Below are 9,898 nucleotides of genomic sequence, written 5' to 3'. Positions count from 1 at the left end.
ATGTCTGCTTTTTTAAGCGGTTGTGTCATCAAGTGACAGAAGCAACGTTATTGAACAATTCCCAGTTTCTCCTAAACCTCTTCGATTTGCAGATATTCAAAGGGGTAAAAGGATTCTTGCTCATGAGTTGGTGGGGCTCATTGAGAGGGCTTTAAACTAGGTTTAATGAGGGAAGGGGATATAACCAGGCTCGCTGGAGAGGAGCCTAGGTGTGGCATGCCACTACTGGGGGTGAAATCAATAGCCCAGCTAAAGTGCATCTACACCAATGCACGCAGCATGGGCAACAAACAGGAGGAGCTGGAAGCCATTGTGCAGCAGGATAGCTATGCCTTAGTTGCCTTCACAGAAATGTGGTGGGATGACTCTCATGACCGGAGTGCTGCAATGGATGGCTAGAAGCTCTTCAGAAGGGATAGGCAAAAAAGAAGAGGTGGTGGGGTGGCTCTGTATGTTAGGGAGTGTTTCAACTGCACAGAGCTCAACGAATGTGATGATAAAGTCAAGTGCTTATGAGTAAGGATGAGGGGTAAGGCCAACAAGGCAGATATCCTGCTGGGAGTCTGTTATAGACCGCCCAACAGGGATGAAGAGGTAGATGAAGCATTCCTCAAGGGGCTGGCAGAAGTCTCACGATTACTAGCCCTTATTCTTGAGGGGGACTTCAACTTAACAGACATCTGCTGGAAATACAACACAGCAGAGAGGGAACGGTCTAGGAGGTTCCTGGAATGTGTGGAAGATAACTTCCTGACACAGCTGGTGAGCCTACCAGGGGAGGTGCCTCGCTTGACCTGCTGTTTACAAACAGAGAAGGACTGGTGGGAGATGTGGTGGTCAGAGGCTGTCTTGTGCTTAGCGACCATGAAATGGTACGAGTTCTTGGTTCTTGGTGAAGTAAGGAGCGAGGTCATCAAAACCACTACCATGGACTTCCGAGGGCAGACTTTGGCCTGTTCAGGACACTGGTTGAGAGAGTCCCTTGGAAGGCAGTCCTGAAGGGCAAAGGGATCCAGCAAGGATGGGTATTCTTCAGGAAGGAAGTCTTAAAGGTGCAGGGCCAGGCTGTCCCCATGTGCCATAAGACAAACCAGCGGCGAAGACAACTGGCCTGGCTGAACGGGGAGCTTTTGCTGGGACTCAGGAAAAAAAGGAGATTTTACCACTTTTGGAAGAAGGGTCAGGCAACTCAAGAAGAGTATAGAGATCTTGTTAGGCCATGCAGAGAGAAACTTAGAAAGGCAAAAGCCCAGCTAGAACTCAACCTGGCCACTGTTGTAAAAGATAAAAAAAAAATAATTTACAAATACATTAACAACAAAAAGAGAGCCAAGGAGAATCTCCATCCTTTATTGGATGTGGGGGGGAACATTGCCACCAAGAATGAGGGAAAGGCTGAGGTACTTAATGCCTTCTTTGCCTCAGCCTTTAAGAGTAAGACCCATTATCCCCAGCGTTTCAGCCCCCTGAGCTGGAAGACAGGGATGGAGAGCAGAATAAAACCCGTTTAATCCATAAGGAAGTAGTTAACAACCTGCTGCACCACCTGGACACTCACAAGTCTATGGGGCTGAATGGGATCACCCCAGCATACTGAGGGAGCTGGCAGAGAAGCTTGCCAAACCACTCTCCAGCATTTATCAGCAGACCTGGTTAACAGGGGAGGTACCAGACAACTGGACACTTGCCAATGTGACGCCCATCTACAAGGGCCAGGAGGATCCAGGGAACTGCCAGCCTATCAGCCTGACTTCGGTACCAGGGAAGATTATGGAGCAGTTCATCTAGAATGCACTCACCAGGTATGTGCAGGACAACCAGGGGATCATGCCCAGTGAGCATGGGCTCATGAAAGGCAGGTCCTGCTTGACCAACCTGATCTCCTTGATGACCAGGTGACCCACCTAGGGGATGAAGGAAAGGCTGTGGATGTTGTCTACCTGGACTTTAGTAAAGCCTTTGACACTATCTCCCACAGCATTCTCCTAGAGAAGCTGGCAGCTCATGGCTTAGGCAGGCATACTCTTCGCTGGGTAAAAAACTGCCAAATGGTCAAGCCCAGAGTTGTGTTGAATGGAGTTAAATCCAGTTGGTGGCCGTTCACAAGCAGTGTTCCCCAGGGCTCAGTTTTGGGGCCAGTTCTGTTTAATATCTTTATCAATGATCTGGATGAGGGGATTGAGTGCACCTTCAGTAAATTTGCAGATGACACCAAGTTGGGTGGCAGTGTTAATCTGCTTAAGGGTAGGAAGGTTCTCCAGAGGGATCTGGATAGGCTGGACTGATGGGCCGAGGCCAATTATATGAGGTTCAACAAGGCTGGGTGCTGGGTCCTGCACTTTGGTCACAGCCACATGCAATACTACAAGCTTGGGGAAGAGTGGCTGGAGAGCTGCCTGGTGGAAAAGGACCTGGGGGTACTGGTCAACAGCCAGCTAAGTATGAGCCAGCAGTGTGTCCAGGTGGCCAAGAAGGCCAATGGCATCCTGGTTTGTATCAGGAATAGTGTGGCTAGCATGAATAGTGAAGTGATTGCCCCCCTGTTTAAGAAGGACATTGAGGCACTAGAGCATGTCCAGAGAAGGACAACAAGGCTGTTGCGGGGTCTGGAGCACAAGTCTTACGAGGAGCTGCTGAGGGAACTGTGGTTGTTTAGCCTGGAGAAGAGGAGGCTGAGGGGAGACCTTATCACCCTCTACAACTACCCGAAGGGAGGTTGTAGTGAGGTGGGTGTCAGTCTCTTCTCTCAGGTAATAAGTGATAGGGCAAGAGGAAATGGCCTTGAGTTGCATCAGGGGAGGTTTCATGGTTATTAAAAAACATTTCTTTACTGAAAGAGTAGTCAAGCATTGGAACAGGCTGCCCAGAGAGGTGGTGGAGTCACCATCCTTGGAGGTGTTCAAAACACATGTAGATGTGGCACTTCAGGACATGGTTTAGTAGGCACGGTGATGTTGGGTCCATGGTTGGACTTGATGATCTTGGAGGTCTTTTCCAACCTTACTGATTCTATGACAGTTATAGATGGAGCATCTGCATTTAAGCAATGCTGTATTTCCACTGGAAAGATATTTTAGACAAAACAACTTGGCTGAAACTGTCTGATGGATCAGTGTCATGTTTTGTTCAAGAAAATAAAAACCAAGGCTCCCTCATTTCCACAGTCTCATCGAAGAAAGATTTAAGTGATAAAATCCTCTTTGTTCTCCAGTTTAATTGATTCTTCTTTTCCTAGCAAACACTGAATTAACTTTGTGACAGTGTTGCTCTGTGCTCTGTAATGAAACTTCTGTGAACAGCCCTACAGTGAATGCATACACTCAGTCTGACTTTAGCCATCACGTGAAATCACCTGAGAATCTAAGGACTCAAATATGGTCACATTTTACCAGCAAGCAAACAAACAAAAGAAGTAATGCTTAGAGTAATAATAGGAGTCAAAAAAACCCCACTCCAACAAATAACGCTGAAGAGAAAACATGACTGAGTAGGAGGGGAATGACAACGACAGGTAGAAAAGGAATAGCAAGTAACAGAATGGCAGTTTGGAAAAGAACACTGTAAACCTAGAGTCTCTAATTTGTCATCTTAATAAAATTGTGTGACGTCAGAAAAAAATAAGAAACTAACATCTGCTAACTTTCACTGCACATACATTCTTCATAACATACACGATCCTGCAATGGTCTTTAAAATGGTGCGTACCATAATGAAGTGCTAAAAATAAATCAAGAAAAGACAGTGTAAGGTTAAATGTACATACTACACCTGTACTCAAGAACAATACTAGTTAGGTTATAGACTGCAAGTACACCTTATAGACTGCTTCTTTCTTTCGAAATCTGAAAGCACAGAGTTTATCCAGAACTTATCAAGACAGACATCCAGTTTGGGTAAAGATTTTCAGTAGGGGTAATCCTTTACTTGCCTCTTCTAGTGGCCATTATGCTCACTATGAAAAAGTACTTTAAAGAATCTTTTTTAAAAAGCATCTGCTTCTCTAACCCAACATTTGGTGTCAACCTCCTGTATCAGGTGCACCAGCCAAGGTTTTGGCAGCAAGGAAGGCAACCTGCAGGAGTCACCCGGTGCCAGCCACAGACAGTTCCAACCAGCTCTGCAAAGGACCCACTGCAAGACACAGCTCAGCCCCGCAGCCAAGTGGTGGCACCTTTGCAAAAACATCAGGCAAGCAGAGGAATGAGGGGAAAAAAATGTGAGGAACAGCAGTATAAACACCAAAGTCAGAAAAGAAGGAGGGGGAGGAGGTGCTCCAGGAACCAGGGCAGAGATTCCCCTGCAGCCCATGGAAAAGACCACACTGTAGCAGATACCCGCACCGCAGCCTGGGAAGGAGCCCACACCGCAGCAGCTGGGTACTTCCTGAAGGGTTTTCAGCTCTTGAAGAGCCCATACAGGAGCAGAGGAAAAGTGTGAGAAGGAAGGAGCAGAAGAACGGTTAAAAACTGACCATAACCCCATCCACTGCTCAGGGGACCAGCAGGGAGGAAACAGAGGATTCAGGAGTGAAGTTGATCCTGGAAAACAGGAGGCAGTGGGAAGATATTCTTTTATGTTTTTTGTTTCTCACTATCCAAATTTATTTTAACTGGCAATAAACTACATTAATTTTCCCCAAGTTGAGTCTGTTTTGCCTGCAATAGTAACTGGTAAACAACGTCCCTATGTTTATCCAGACCCACGAGCTTTGTCATCCTATTTTCTCCCCCTGTCCTGTTGAGGAGCAGGAGCAAGGCAGTGGCTAAGTGGGCACCTGGCAGCTGGCCAAGGCTAACCAGCCACAACTAACTGCAAAACAAATGAAAATAATACACGTTGTTTAAAAAGAATAAATTTTAATGTACAAATTTACACTCACCATCTTTATTTTCTGCACTGATCTCTCTCAGTATATACTTCTGTCATGTTTTCATAATAAAACCACAAAAAGTAATTCTCAGGTTAGGGAGGAAACTGCAGCGGTCTGCACAATTTATTCTATTCATAATTTATTCTACAAGTGTTTACAGATTAACCACAAAAATAATTCCTCTTCCCTTTTCTCAAGGAAATAAATATTTCACTTCCAAACTAAAGAATCATTCAGCTAAGAGTCTGTGCACTACACCCCAGCATCCTCTGTCAAAACTAGCATGTTTTCATCTCTTGGGATTCCAACCAGTAGCGTTTGTTGCTCCTCACGTGCCCACACAGCATATTCAGAATTCTTCTCCAGCGACACCCAAAGACACACTTCAGTGAAAGAAGAAACAGCTGAAGATGTCCATCTGCAGTTTTGCCTTGCAATACACCCAGCTGGCAACATTACTTTCTTCCAAATGGATCAGACCACACTTTTAACCCTACAAATCAAATATGAGAATACCGGCAGTTCATAACTAGACTGTTGGAGAAAAAAAAATAAATTGGTCTGCTACTCCAGCCTTGTGTACGAAACACTGAAAGAACCTAACAATTTCTGCACCGAACTCACAGCTCTGCTTAAGCTTGCAAGAATATTTAGCAAGACAACCTCACCTTGATCTTAAGCTTCAGATAATAGGAAAAACCTGTCATACCCATAAGTAAGGTGTTCTAATACTGCTGGAACAACCATCTAGAATTGTACCTTGCACTTGAATTTGTCTAGATTTCACTTTCAACTAGTGGCACTTCTAGCTTCTCATTAGCAGCTAAATCTAGATTGAAAAGTTATACTGAGGAGAACTGGTCATCAAGTATCTGCATCTTGCATAAATGAGCCAGTCCAGTCCTTTTTAATGTTTAATAAAAAAGGCAGGTTTACCACACTTCTATTTCACAATTCCCTTCCTACTCCTCTTCAGCATTTCACCACTTTCCTGGAAAGTAATTCCTGCACTGATGATTTAACTGATATGTGTACTAACGACATGGCATTAATCCTATTTGGTTTTCCCCTGCTGCTGATGTTAGGCCTTTCTAAAAATAGGAATAAGTTACCGTTTAACATATTCAGATATGAACTGTTTCATCAAGACAAGCACTCTCATGTCTTTAAACAAGAAGTGCCAACCTTGCACAATGAACAGCCTGCTCCATCACCTAGGAAACAATGAACTGTCAAGGATGTTCTGCCATACTTTAATTTTTATTCCCCTCATATGCTTTTCTACACCTTCTACTGGCAACAGTAGAGATCAAAAAGCTATTAGTGCTGCATTCCTAATTTTCCTTTACGTGTCATGGATTTCTGCCTTACATCTCCACCCATGAGGCTAGTTCATAAATGGTCCTAAGTTGCGTTTCAGCAGAGTTGTAAAACAGTATTCCACAAAACCAGGGTGCAACAGCATATTCTTTACATCTAGAGCACAGCCCACCCATTGCTCTTGCTTGCTCTGAGCTGCTTCAGAAGTTAATTTCTGGTGTGGAAACTGGCATCTATTTAAGAAACTGTGAAGATAACAGAATCTCTACAACTTATTTGGCCATTTAAGTCAATTTAAAACAAGTTTCGTTAAATCCGTAATTTTCAAGTGAAGAATTAGCCTGAAAAAATATTTCCATGGTAAGTTTATTCTATACATATTTTTTGAATGTACTCTTCACTGTATTATTTAAATCCATAAAAATATTCAGGTCTTACTTCAACAAGGTCTTTGAAACAATCAATGCAAATACTTGAATCAAGTATACCTGCAGGCTGAATATCCTCTTGAATAATGCCAGCTCGGTTTATTGACTGCTCTTTCTCTGGAAAACAGAACAGAAAGGACACTACTGAAAAAAAAAAAAAAAGAAAATACCAGACATCTTGACTGCACCCAATAAAACAACATTGAAAATTTTATTCATTCTGGCTGCTACACAGTAAAATTCTGGTGAGTATCCACCTACACAATGCGAATGTAGTATTCACACTTCACTGAGTAATTAACAGCTAGTCTGTTTTGAGAGATTACAAACAATAAGATAATCATTTTAAGGTAATGGCTACTAATGAAAGATGCCAAAATACCTGCCATGATCCCAATCACTTAAGGAACGACTAGTACTTTTAGGAGCTATCATTCCTATGCTCAAAATAAAACTTCAAAGATTTATTGTTTCCAGAATCAGTGATCCCCATTTTCAGGCCCTGAAAGATCTTGCATCTTATCACAAGCAGATTTCATGACAGCATCTACAAAAATTACTGCCTGTAAACTTCCATACAGTAGGCCTGTCTTAGGTTTTTCTTTTTTGTTTGAAAGATTCAACCACTTCCAAGAAGAGGACAAAACTGTATTATTTACCCTTATTAAACGCCCCTCCCTTTTCTTTTTTTCCCCTTCCAGTTAAGTGCTTTACCACTGTGGTACCTTGAAGCAGGAATTCAAAGCTCAGCTGGATTAGCCTTTTGCCCATACCAATGACTTTTTAAGCCTTTAAAAAAATTGGAGGGTGCACATTGTCAAGGGAAACTCAGAACTAAGCTCACCTTAAACCTGAAACTTTTCAGCATCCTATGCCACTGAGAATGCACAGCTCCTACATGTGGTTAGGCCATCTAGGTAGAAGCCTAATGCTACCAGAGGCTAGCAGGGATATCACAATAATTGGTTCTACTTGCAAGGGGGCAACAGCTGGAGGCAGATCCAGCTTCTCCAGTGCTGTTCACTGAGCATGGTAATTGCCATTCCATCCTTTTTAGCAGACAAAATCTCAGGGAGCTGTTTAATTTCAAAGGAAAAGCTACAAAACCCAGGCAGAGACAACAGAATAAATTAGGGCAAGGAATCAGACTTATTCTAGGACATGGAGAAGAAAGGTGTTTAGTCTTAGGCAGAGACTAAGATTGGAAGAGAGGCTGAGGCCAAAGGGGAATTAATCTGAGAGGTCTGGGAACACTCTTGAGATGAACAGGAAGAGCTGTTAACTAGTCAGGCAAAGAAATGAGTGCAGAGAAGTAACAGATGAGAAATATGGAGAACAGTCAATAGGGAGACTGGGGTGGGGCCAGGAAACAACTAGGAAAACAGGTAAACCAAAAAAAGGACAATGAGAAAGAGCCAGTCTTGATGAGAGGACAACCACCTCATACAATGGGGTGAGTCTCACAGCTCAGAGAAATCACAAAATCCACTGTGAAAATGCCCCAACATCAATCCAAATAGCAGCTGTCAACCCACTGTTTTAATTAATCCAAATGAAAGAGGCCTGTGCTGAAGACCTCAAAGTTTCAACACTGCCACTAAACTATGTGTTTCATATGAGGAAACAGTCGTCTTTAAAGATAGTTACAGGCAGGAAAATATTAGAAACATCAAGGCCACAAACTGAGGTACTAAAAACTTATGATAGCACTTCTGTATGAAATTAAGTCAACCCTCTGTGCGCACAATTTAAGGTACATATTAACAATTTGATTACATACAGTTTTTCCAAGTATCTTCCATTTTATTTGTTAAACTGCTAGAAACTCCTCTGAGGATGTGTGAGAGTTCTGAAGAAAAGTCTTCTTCCTGAATGTATTGTGCCTCATTTGTGTAGAATTTGGGAGATACACAAGAAAAACAAGATTGAAGAAAGAAAAGATAGCACTTCATGTTTACATAATTGAACGTCACTCCAGACAACTAAAATCCCCTCTTGCCTTTTGCAGGATGACTGTGTGATGCTAATCCAAGTGTCTGATTTCAGACCCAGCATCCCAAAACACAGAAATACTGAGCGTTCACCCACAGCTCAAGCCAATGTATGGGGGGGATGAGCTTCTACAGAAGTTGTCATAAAGCTTGTAAGACTCTACTCTGAAAAAATCAAATCCTTTGTACTCCAAAGGTTAAAATATTTCCACTCAAGTACCACAAGTGTGAAATTCCATGTTGTCTAAAGTATTACAATGAATGTTCATGCTTCTCTCATACTGCAGCGATGAGCATCAAGAAAACCACAGGAAATTAATAAAGGTAAGATCAAAGGAGAGTTTGAGGAACACGCAATAAGTTTAGAATCAGGTATAAAATAGCAAGTTTAAGCAGTTGCTAAGTGCACATCACTCATGTGCTAAATGGAGATTAAAAAAAAATCTCTAACCTGCTGGCTCATGTAATTCACAAGTACAAAAGAGGTCGGTGTCCACTAGTTCTGTTCTTTCCTTAATCCTGAGTCACGCTTCTAAAATTGTATTTTTGGAAAGTGCACCATAAGGAAAAATGAGTTAAGAATAAGGTTTTTAAATGTGAACACAGGTAGAAAACTTATCTTTGTGAGCAGTTCCAACTTCACACATATAGCTTCCTTAAATAAAAACTTGCTTCCAAGTTAAATTTTACTTCAGCCTTGATGCAAGGCTAAAGTCCCTCGAAGAAGATCAATAAGGTTGTTACCCTCTTCCTTTTTTTTTTTTCTTCCTAGAAATCTTTTCAGTTGTCTCTGCAGATTAACCACATGCATCGCCAGGTTATCACCAACAGCTTGCTTTGCTTCATAGAAGTTAAAGCAAGGGGATAAGACTGGTTACACCAAACATTTCCCTGTGTCCTTCGGTGGCAAACAGAAGTTGAGGAGTTACGGGTGCTCCCCCTACCACTCCTGCAGCATGGAGCACCTGCCTGGAGCCACTGAAGCTTCGCACCCAAAGCTTCAGGCACCTTCAAGTGCCTGAGAGCTCCCTAGTTACAGAGTGTGCTGTGGGCTTTGGTGGGTTTTCTGTGTTTCTAGCAGGGAAGTGGGGTTTTCCTCAGCAGTCAGTTTCAGAGAAAACTCTGCAGACTGAGACCAGCTCCAGCAAATCATTGCAGGCTGGTAAAGAATCTTTTACCATGTTTTAAGTTAAACTTCTTAGTTTTGGCTAGGAAGCATTTGAACAACTTACAGAATCGTAGAATGGTTTGGGTTGGAAGGGACCTCTAAAGGTCATCTAGTCCATCCC

At 42.7% G+C, this 9,898-nt stretch overlaps 1 long non-coding RNA gene across 2 annotated transcripts; it reads right to left on the bottom strand.

Annotated features, from left to right (window-relative positions):
* Positions 1-4,616: 4,616 nt before the first annotated feature.
* LOC118453288 lies at positions 4,617-9,898 on the bottom strand. Of its 2 annotated transcripts, none has more exons than XR_004843212.1 (3): positions 8,399-9,898; positions 6,679-6,735; positions 4,617-5,363 (listed from the first exon to the last, which is right to left on the bottom strand). It is a non-coding gene; the product is annotated as an uncharacterized LOC118453288 (long non-coding RNA). The 2 variants fall into 2 exon arrangements; XR_004843213.1 differs by having other exon boundaries at positions 9,061-9,898.

This window comes from Egretta garzetta, unplaced genomic scaffold, assembly GCF_000687185.1.
Source record: "Egretta garzetta isolate BGI_Z169 unplaced genomic scaffold, ASM68718v1 scaffold151, whole genome shotgun sequence".
Taxonomy (NCBI): Eukaryota; Metazoa; Chordata; class Aves; order Pelecaniformes; family Ardeidae; genus Egretta; species Egretta garzetta.
Note: the sequence above shows the minus strand (reverse complement) of the source record. Positions and strands in the feature narration are given on the sequence as shown.